General features: G+C 33.6%; 1 pseudogene; it reads right to left on the reverse strand.

Moving 5' to 3' along the window:
* Window positions 1-1,694: 1,694 nt before the first annotated feature.
* Window positions 1,695-2,201, reverse strand: LOC127668746 (low molecular weight phosphotyrosine protein phosphatase-like; annotated as a pseudogene).
* Window positions 2,202-11,641: the final 9,440 nt, after the last annotated feature.

Raw genomic sequence — 11,641 nt, forward strand, 5'->3', positions numbered from 1 at the left:
CTGGCCAATTCTACTTGAATTATTTAGATTCCAAAGGCATGAATGTGGTCTATGTAAACTTGAAGCATCACAATTCATTTTAGTTGAGGTGCTTACATAATATATGGCACATCTTTAATCAGAGGGCACATAGCAGTGTTTATTAAAGAGAGCAGGGAGATTGCACAGGGATTTATTTCAAATGTCAAGGACTATTCTAAAACGCATTGTTCCAATTAATAGTTACAATGATACAGATAGATGTTTGTACCTCCAACTCATATTCTCAAAAATAATTTATTTTTCTGTATCATTTTCCTTTGACATTGATACCCTATTTCCACTTTTTAAAGGCCTTAATATTTCTTCCAAGGAGGTTGGGGACCCTTTCGAATTTTAAACCCCTATTTTGGTTCAATAATAGCCCCTTCTATTAAGATCCCTTTAACTGTTTGGTTTATATCCCTTGCTTATGGCTTTGTATTTACAAAGTATTACATATAGGCAGAAAATATTCTACTCTCATAAGCTATTTATTTTTATATATATTTTTCTTTATGTGTACTATGGAATGTAACTACATGAACATGCACCATCTATTATATATAATGCCTGTAGAGACCAGAAGATGTCATTGGATTCATTGGGGCTGGAGTAACAAGGGGTTTTGAGCTGACTGACATGGTTGTTGGTTGCTGTGTTAGGGACTTCTGGGAGATAAAGAAGCACTTCTAATAACTTAACAACTTTTTCAGTCCTATTCTCATTTTTTAAAATTATATTTATTATTTTGTATATGTACTTCCATATGTGTGCATGATATATGTGCGTAGATGGGTTTCCTCTCATCCCATGTAGCATTGAAAAGACATTTTCTTTCCTTCTTTTTTTGTATTTCAGTTGTATTTGATAACTTCTCAGTTGAATTCACATTCCTTTCTGACATATATCCATATAAATTTGAGGTCCCTTTTCTGAAAATACACTAAAATTACTTATTATTGCCTATAATTGTAAACTGTTGATGAGAGAACACTTATAAACACATATTTAAGCACACTTTTTTTTAAAGAAGCAATGTGGCTCAAATAGGAACAAAGCTCAAGCAACTAGACATAAACCAAGTAAGACTAAAGATGTTTGCCTTACCAATCTGTTGCAACCACATGTTATTTTTGTTTTCCTTTTAGCCAGGGTGTCACTGTACAGCCCGGGACAACCTGATGGAGTCCCAGACCCATCATCACATCCAGCTTCTCCTCTCTAAAATACCTGAATACCCTCTGTGTGTCTGAGTTTAAAATCTTCCGTTAGCAGAGATATTGTCACAATAAGAGTCTAGAATAGAGAGGTATAAGGCAAGCAAACAGCAACACTGGCTGCCGGCCATCACACACTACAGTCAGACCAAACTACCCAGGCTTGCTGAGCTCAAAGGCTGACCTGGACCTTGTAGGACATTCTTACTTTCCTGGGTTTTCTTTTGTTCCATATTTGCTTGTTCCACTATTTTGTAATTACAGCAAGGTCTTTGGTTTACTTAGTCTAAGAATGCTTAGCCACATCTCAAATTGTCTGACTCAAAAGCTTTTATCCTTCTGAACATATGCCTAATTTCCACCTACAATTATTTTAAAGATGTACAGTAAGTCAACTGAAAAGAGAGGTGGGTTATGGGGCTAAGGACTGCCACCACCCTTTTGCATAGCACTGATGAGTGAGTTTCTCAATGGTGGTGGTTAGGACCAGCTAGTAAGTCTTCTCCAGGAAGACCTTGCAGCACCTAAGGTATTACTGATACACCACCTTGAAATCAGTCCTTGCCATAATAGGGATCTTCAATAATGAGTTGTTTCTGTGGATCATAGCTCCCAAGTAGCTCAATTTTAGCTTTGCAGTTTTTAACTTGATTACTTTTTCTATTCAAATCTCTTAGATTCCTTTCATCCATACATAGTATATAATTGAATGTGGCAAAGTATTCTCTTGTAATCTCTCTTGCCTTATGGGCTGTGCTAATGTCATGATTTCTTAGGCAGCTGATAGCTCTGGGGTCTACGGGCCTGCCCATGTTCCAGTCGGAAAAGGCACTGCTGTCAATGGCCCAATCATCTGAAACCTTTTCATCAGTTGCGAATTTTCTGAACACTGCTTCTGCAATGGGTGACCAGCAAATGTTACCGAGAAATGAACAGCACTGACTTGGACCCAACCTCTGCCATGTTTCGGTGAAGACTCTGATGCCCAGAAATCCGAAAAGACATTTTCATGATACCTGTTCTTTCCTTCTACCCCAACATAGGTTCCTCAGGCAGGAAACTCTTGTCACTGAAATTCCACGGAAATTCATGGTTGGCTGCTGAGCATTCTTGCTAGCCTCAGGGGTATTTCTCTCAGAATCATTACATAAGCAGCAGAGAGCATGTACTGAAATCAACTAATAACATCATTAAATTTGAGTCAGCCACCCTATTATTTACTATTTATCCTCTTTGGTTTTTGGTACTTCCTTCTTTCTTTGTTAAAATCCAAGTACTATAAATTATTATCCAAATCATCTTATTGTTTCTTTATTGTCTATGATTATTTTTATTATTCCATCTATGGCTTTAGAAATTAGAGCAATGAAAGCCTTCCCAGTCTATCTTAAACTGATTTTATGAAATTTAATGCGTAATACAAAAGCCTTGTCATAGTTTTATTTCTATTTCTTCTCTATTCTGATATGTAGCACTTTGATGACATAATTTATTTGCTTCTATATGTGTTATAAATTTTACTTTACACTGTTCTCATGTTTATTTGGATGATCACATTCCTTTCAAATATTTGAAGTACTCTGAGTGAATGTTTGTTTTCTATAGAATTCAGGATATGTCTTTCACTTTGATGACAACAGATCACCAGTTGGTGTTACTTGTTTTTAATATGATCTAGTTTTCTGCTTTTCAAAGTGTGGGTCTGCTGATGGTAAAGACTCTAAGGGTTTATCTGACAGTTTATTTCCTTTCACTTATTAAAGATTTTCTTCACTGAGTACAGAATTCTAGGATATCATACTAATTGAATGTTGGGGTAAAATTGTCAAATTGTTTTGTTTCTCTGACATCTATAAAACAATTTTTGTCTTTACATTTGTGTTCAATAATGTCTCTGTGACCAAGAATGGTTCTGTGTTCCTTGCTTACATTTGCTGAGTTTCTGGCAGTGTTCAGTGTTCTTCAAGTTTGTAAATCATTGAACAAGTACTCTTTTTTCAAGAGTTCTCCATCTTTCATTTCTTTGGGGAAATTCATTTATGCAAAGTTTCACAGACATGTGGTGCCACAATGTACAGATCCTAGGAACACAGACTCATTATGTAAGAAATTCATTTCACACAGCATATGTTGTGTTTTCTATTTCATCAGCTTCTTCCATAATAGTTTGTTTGCTATGATACTTATTTAATATATCATTTATGTGAACAATTGCTTTTTTTTCTTTTAAATTTTCATTTGGACCTTCTTTAATCTATATCCTATGCCTATATTACAATACATGAAATACAACCATAATAACTATCTTTATACCTGTCTGATGATTTGATCAGGTGTTGGTTCAGGGACATTTGGGTCTAATTGCAAGTGAGGTCAGAATTTTTGATGCTTTACATATCTGTTGATTCTTGACCAGACTGAGATATTTGTATTTTTTTACCAGGTTTAGGATAAGGACTGTATGTCCTACATGTTCCCCAAATATTTTGGTGGATTGGACTAAGACGTAGCATGGCCACCAAGATATTGATAGTTAGAAACTAACCTCTATATTGGTTGTTGAGATAAAAGTCAGGATGAGTCTAAGACTATTTCTCCTTTCAGTGGCATGTGGATTACCTGAAGACTTCCATCTTCTCTGAACTCAAACTGTGACAGTTCCTACTGCTAGCACAGTATGACTTCCTGGTATTCTTCCATGTAATCATAGCGAATCATCTTTTTAGGAGTTTGGAATGTGGAAATTGTATTTACACAATGTACTAAGATTTTAGGAGTTTCATTAGACAGTATGAGCACAAGAACAGGTATCATCATTTCACAGTCTTTCACTGAATTTCATAAACAGTTTTAAAATTCCATTTATTCCTCACAGCATAAACTTTGCAACATCATATGATATCTCTGTTCAGATTTCATTCTAAGCAAAACAATAGTAGTAAGTTAGTGGGAAATTATCTTATTCCTGAGCAATAGAATGGAACATTATTCCAAATGAATGAAGTACATCGAGAGATGTGGAGAACAGTACAAAGACCAATTCATCCATACTGAAAGAAGAAGAAATTGGTAAGTGTTCAGAGAAGTGATGCTAATCCAGATAAGCTTCTTGGTCTCCATCTATCAAAGATGGAGAAGTAGGGCTGTATGAAAAGATTCTGCAAAATCTGGAAAATCTTTCTGGAAAAAATATTTTCCCCTTTCTATTATCACTGTGGTCCACAATTCCTTTTAAAAGTATGCCCAAGTTTTAAGGAACTGGCTCTGTTTATGCAATCTGTTTTTCCTCTCTATTGTGTATCAGCAAAGTGCTTAATATCATTTATCTCTTGACCTTTTATCCATTTGCCCTTTGAGTTTATTTACATTAGCCCTGTGAATCCATGTGATACAGAGCAATCTTATGGATGTTTATTCTGTAAATCAAAACCACCAGAAAGTGGCCTCTAACTCTTCAAGACTATTTTGTTCTCCAAGTTGCCTAGAGAACAAGGAACCACAATAAAGAAATGTAAGAAGTGCAGACACAAGTGATTTCCTCATCATGATTGCCTTTTTCCTGCATATGTTTGAATATGATCTACATTAAGCATCTCAAAGCACAGAGATGGGTATCAATCAGTGAGATAAATGTTCAATGTGTGCTTACAGTAAAGAAGATGAGAGAAACTTCCCTTTACACATAGAAACATCTTTGAAGCAAGTTATGTAAAATGAGGAAGGAAGATCTTTTCCTCTCTGTGTTATGCTCACATCAGGATACAAAGCACCAGGATACAGACACTGCTCTGGCTGATTTCCAAACTCTGTCATCAGATTACTATTCAACTTAATGTCTGGGGGTTTAGCTATTATAATTCATCATCCTCTGAGTGCAGAAAGATACTTAATACTATGTCTCCACTCCTTATTTTAATTTGTAGTTCTGTACTGAAGGATCTCAGGGAAAAAAATTAATTGAGTCAAAAACTTTGGAGTTCTTTTCTCATGCTTGCAAAGAGGATTTACATATAGAACTGGCATTTATTTTGGGAATATTTCTCCCATTATGAAGTCAGTGACTTCCTCAATGACTTTGTTCAGCAAGAGTAATACAAGGCATATTTAACCTAGTGAGTGTTCATAAGTGATACTGTGCTTTTATTGTTTATCTATTACATACTTACCTCATCAGAAATTAGTTGACACATACATATTGCCACAAATATGAGCTGTTTCAGAAACAATGAAGACCTGGTTTAGCTTGGAAAGTAGATATTTAAGCAACAATTTATATCGTTGTATATATGCATGAATCAAATTTATAAAGAGATATCTATATGATATATTCTAACTCATGTTAAACTTCTAAAGAAGGTCAATATATGATTCATTCCTTATTTTATAATAAAATAAGGTGAGCAGCTTGTATTCCTGAATGTACATAGGTGCATACATAGCAATTGTTAAAAGGCTTTTGAGAGGAAGCAAGAGAGAGAGTGATGCATGAGAGAGATTAGGAAAGAGAGGGAAGTGATATAATTAAATTATAAATTCAAAAAAGAAAAGATTATAAAAGTAAATAGTATGTTAAATATTAACTTAAAGTGTAAAGAAATAGAAGCAAATAAACTTTTTTCCTTAGGTCAAAGTTAATTTTTTCCCTTTGTTTAATGGATATTTTCTTTTTTTTTTCTTTTTTTTCTTGAGTATCTTCTTCATTTACATTGCCAATGGTAAGACCTTTCCTAATTTCCCCCCTCCCAAAAGCCCCCCTTCCCAATGATTCCTTACCCTTCCTCCCACCCCACCTCCATGTATATGCCCTTCTACCCTGCACAGTCCCACCTCCCTGCAACTTCCCCCCCTCAGTCCTTTTCCCTTTGTTGTGGCCTCTATTGTGCCTTTACCTGACCAAAGACCACTCCTCCCACTGATGCCCAACAAGGCTATTTTTTATTTACATTTTAAATGTTATCCCCTTTCCTGGCTTCCCCTCTGGAAACCCCATATCTCATCCTCCCTCCCTCTGTTTCTATGCAGGTGTTCCCCTACCCACCTACCTATTCCTGCCACCCCACCCTGGCATTCCCCTACACCTAGCCTTCACAAGTTGAGATACTGTTTTCAATTCTCCTAAATTAAATAAAAAGAATATTCTAGTCTAAGCCAACGAAGATATTTAAATTTGGGTGGAAGTCTGACTATTCTCCAAAGAAAATAATGTAAAGCTTAGGGAAAAGAGGCAAATATTTGGTGGCTATCTAGTTAATATGTACATTTTTTCTACTCAAATGGCATGTAGCCTTTTGATATGTTAACTTAATACTGTTTTCTTGAGAGTCTATAAAGCCGGGATAGCCAACTTATTTTTTCATACTTGGGTAAAAAAGAAAAAAGAAATCACACAGGTGCAATTTTTCTCCTGTGCCAAACTCCTGATATATTAAAGCAAAACCCTCTATAGGCAATATTTACACAAATGAATGCAGCAGTATACCAGGAAAACTATCTATGAGGTCTGTTATCCAATGTTGCAATGGATTATTGTATTAAATTTCTCCAAATTGGATTAAAGATTTATTAGTTTTTATAAAATTATACTTATTTGTAATGATAATTTTTGTTATAATAATGCTATATGTAATCATTTAAGGTCCAGCGTGGGCATTTAGATACACATAGAAAACACTTAATACAACTGTAATGTGAGTTTTATTTTAATTATAAAATATAAATATGAAGAACAAAATCAGAAGTAAAGTTAGTAAGGAAATGGGGTTTTTATAATCATGGAGTTCTGTCTCTGCTTAGTCAAAATACCCATTTTACATTATTTTTATTTTTATTTACAAAACACTAAGCATTATATCACCATAAAACATCGACATCATCCTACACTGATCAACAGTGAATGAGAGTTAATACATATATTCATGACTCATTATGTAGAAACCAGTTTTAAAAATACATTAAAGGTTTCTTATGCTAGACAGATTTCATTCATGATCCAGTTACTTAGCATTCAAATTTCAATGACACCATAACACAACCCTGGACATTTATCATTTATTTTTTCTGATTTTCATCAATTTAATAAAATTGCTGGAAGTTAACCATTGGATCAGAATCACATAAGTTGAATGTTCTTTTTTATTGTGAGCCAAAGGCACTGACCTACAAATTCTGAATTCCTTAACTTAAGAGTTATTTGAAATTGTTTTTGTTCTGGTAATAATACATGAAAGAATGTTGAAATGGCTTGATTCATGAATAATTCTGTTAGAGGAATCAGAATTTAAAGACTCACAACAAAGAATTTTGTTATAAACCTTATAGTACAAGATGCTGCAGCTGAGATACTGAAGTACATAATCACATGATCTTTGAACCGTGATAACTTTTTAGTGCATTAGAAATACAACACTGTTCGGAAGAATCTGTGAGTAAAATAAATACATTTATAAGTATTTATGTCTCCAGGATATTTATTCTTATCTTGAGTTCAACATTTTGAGATGATTTAGTGAACATTGACTGCTCATTTGAAATGAAAATTATTTAAGAATGTCCAAATAAAACATCAAAACATCTTAATTTTTTTTCAAAAATGATGAAATCTTTTGAGGCATCTCTTTTTTTTCTTTTTTTGGGATATATATATATATATATCCCAAAAATATGGCCTTCCATGCATGTCCATATGAAGTCAAAGTAGTATATTGGATATCTTCCTCTATTGCTTTGCCTCATTGTCTTCAGACAGGATCTCTTGCTAAACTTGAATGGATGCATTTTGACTATCATGATTAGCTGGTGTATGAGTTCTAGGAAAGGTGGAGCCATGCTGGATATGGGTCCTGGGGATTTGAATTCATGTCTTCATTCTTGCAGTGTAAACATTCTATCCACCTAAATATATCATTCCTCCTGCCAAAATCATCTTTTATATTTATTTTCAAGGTTGTTTTCCTGATTTCAGAAAAATTAAATAAAATATAACATGTTAGTTATTATCTATCATTTTGGCTTTAAATAATAATCCACATTCTGTGAATTTCATTAAGTAAAATAATTTGCTCTATATACTCTTTAGTTTTAATAAATGATTCAAACATTATTGGGAATTTGACTATATCTGTGACTTAATCTTTTGCCTGGTTTTCTTTTCTTTCTCTTTCTAATATATTCTGGTACATCTTTTAACTGGCAGTATAGTTTCTCTTGTGTTTACTTTATAGGACTAACTTAGATATTTCAAGTTGGAAGTATTTACATGTATTCGTTCTGACCTTCTAAGAAAGTCACTGTTTTGAAATTTAACATGATCCGATAGCAACCTTTGTACTGATTAACTGACTGTAGAACAGCTGGGTTACCAGACAATGTTCACCTGATGAAACTGCATAGATCTGAAGTCACAAGACAGTGTGTGTAAAGGAGTTCCTGTCACAGAAGTTTAAAAAGTGACTATTCCCTAATTAATATTTTATTATTATATATTATATTGATATATAATATATTAATAAAATACAATATAATTTATATATTTTATGTTATAATTATAAAATATATATAAAATATATTATATATCTTTTTAATATTTTTATTTTCTATATTCTTTGTTTATATTAAATATTAATAAAATTAATATATTTTAATATTATTTAAAAGTATTGCAGAGTCTTTACAATTCAAAACCAAAATATTTATACTATTTCCTTTATGGCTCAGGGGACATTGTGGAAGGGAGGACAGAAAGAATGTGAAAGTCAGAAGAGAGGAAGAATGGCTAAGAAATGTCATCTTATGGGGAAGTAAGCCATCGAAATCAGAGATAACCATGGTAGATGCTTTCACTGGGTCAACACAAGAATGATCTTTTCACAATTTAGGCATGGCCCTACCCTTCATGCTTAGCTATTTACTATTTAATAGAGTAAATTATATTAGTTGTGTATCAACTAGTTACTATACATGGCTCCACTTTGTGGATCTATACATGCTCACCTGTAGAGTCATGATGAAATTAAATGGGACACAAAACCAAAGTCTTAACTTGGGAAAGGGACTGGTAATACAGAAGTGATAAGGTATGGCTAAGGGTTGATAGGGATGGGAAAAAAATAAAGGAGGGTGGTGGAGGAGGATAATCATAATACAATATAAACAAGCCTGAAACTCTCAAAGAACAAAATTAGTTAATAAAAAGTAAATTAAAAAAGCATATCCATTTTCAAATATGTAATCAACACATGTCAAGTGTCAGATGAAAAAATTGCCAACTGTTCCATATAACCTAGTGAAGATTGGCATAAAGGCCATTGCAAATTTCTTAGAAATGCTGATAAAATATTTCCCAAATAATTGTATAGCATAATGAAACACTTCCCTGCATTGCCAAGCTGGTAAGCATTACTTTTCATCTTTGTGTGAAATTCTAGTTGCTAGTGGTATGTATATATGTTAATGCAGAACTGGATAGTTTGCTATAATTTACATAATATTTGACAAATTATATTCACAAACACTTGCTGTTTCTATCACTTCAAACAAGGAAAAAAACTGGTTATATTTCCTAAAATAATACTGGAAATGTGATGTAAACTTTGCTCTTGACCTAACTCAACAGCTCTGTTTCAGTTATGTACTCTCTTTCTCATCAATTGTTTTCACCTTACTTTCTTGTTGCCATAGTCACTACTCTATCTTCTTGCTGGACAAGGCACTTAAACTTCTTGTTCCACAAGTTTCATAAATTGAACTGTTTATTGAATAGAAGGTTTTTGCAGGTATAACGTTAGAGCATATCACAGGAAAATAAAACAAAAAAAAATCAAACAAAACTGTGCTTATAAAATTCAAATGTTACCTAAACAACACTAAATCTATCTGATCTTTCCCCAGAAGTAAGCTTCTTCAGAGGAATGAAGAGAAAATAAATGTTCCCATTTGTTGGGGAGTGAGACACTATCTCCTTTATAAAGCTATTTGCCAAAAACTCTTCTTAAAGGCCTAGCACAAAGGCAGTCAACCTAACATCCATTAAAAATATCAGTATCTCAGAATGCCTGTTGAACACAGGCTCTAGATTATTAAAATATCTTGTCCATTGGAAAGATATGAAGTTTGTATTCTTAAACATGTTTCAGGGAATATATTTTAAATGCAGAAAATTTTGTGTTGTCTACAGGAATCGAAATCTATGTCTTCAAAATTTGTCATAAAACATCCATGTCTATACTCCACTATTTTACTTTCACAATCGTTAAATATATAAATATATTTACTCAGTTTGTATTCCTCTTTGAATTTAAGCCTCCATAAAGGAATAAACTAACATTTATGTGAACACAGTTTCCACATTTTAACTAATTTCCCATGTGCCCTTGATTAGTGGGGGTTTGTTGTCCCAAACACAGTTTATATCATGTTGTAACAGTTTTTTTCCCCTCTGTCACCAAATGATTTAATAATTTGTAATTTCATATAATTTCAATTTTTACTATAGATTAAATGTTATTGAATCAGGAATTGGCCTGTTTCTATACTCTGTGGATTTATAAACTATCTTTGTTCTCTTCAACTTTTCAATTTATATTTTATGCCACTATACTGTACAAATGGAACAAATGGCCAAGGAGATAATTTTGTAGTCCAAGATGCTCACATTGCAATTTGTCAGGGACAAGAAATGAAGTGTACTTACCAACTGTAGGAGCTACAGACACTAATAATAGAAGTGTCTGGTCAGCTGTAGCCTGGATCAAGTGTTTGGCTCAGAGAGAATGTTCTAAATAAGTGAAACGACAGGGAATTGAACAGAGCAGAATGGCAGGAGAAGTGGGGCACACATCTTCATTAGAGTTGAGTAAAAGTAGGTGTGTTTGTAAGAAATAGAAAAATGTAAATTGGCAGAAAACCAATGTACAAGATGCTTATGAATAAAGAGGAATTATTTGCATTGGAAATTTCAAATGTGATTGTTTTGGGGGTCTGGTGAAAGATGGGATGTGGCTCAGTAGCTGAACATTTGACAAGGACTAACATGAGCCCCAGGTTTAAATCCTGATGTGTAAACACACACACACACACACACACACACACACACTACACACTACACACACACCAACACTAATGAATAAACTGAAGCATGAGAAAGGCTATGTTAGAAGCCTTGGATTAGCTGAGGCAGAGGAAAAACGACGTGAATAGTCATAATTCATTTAGACTTCTGTATTTGGTTCATTTAACATTTGAAAATTACAGTGCAAGGACCACACACTTAAACAATACTGAGGAGGCTGAAGTGTCAGAGTTCAGGTATAGGTTGAACCTAGTTGGAAGAACCTCTGAATTTCTTCTTGGTAAATGGATCTAGTCATTGAAATTAAACATTTAGTATACTGAAAATGGTACTCTCC

The sequence above is a fragment of the Apodemus sylvaticus genome, chromosome 18, assembly GCF_947179515.1.
Source record: "Apodemus sylvaticus chromosome 18, mApoSyl1.1, whole genome shotgun sequence".
NCBI classification, from domain to species: Eukaryota; Metazoa; Chordata; class Mammalia; order Rodentia; family Muridae; genus Apodemus; species Apodemus sylvaticus.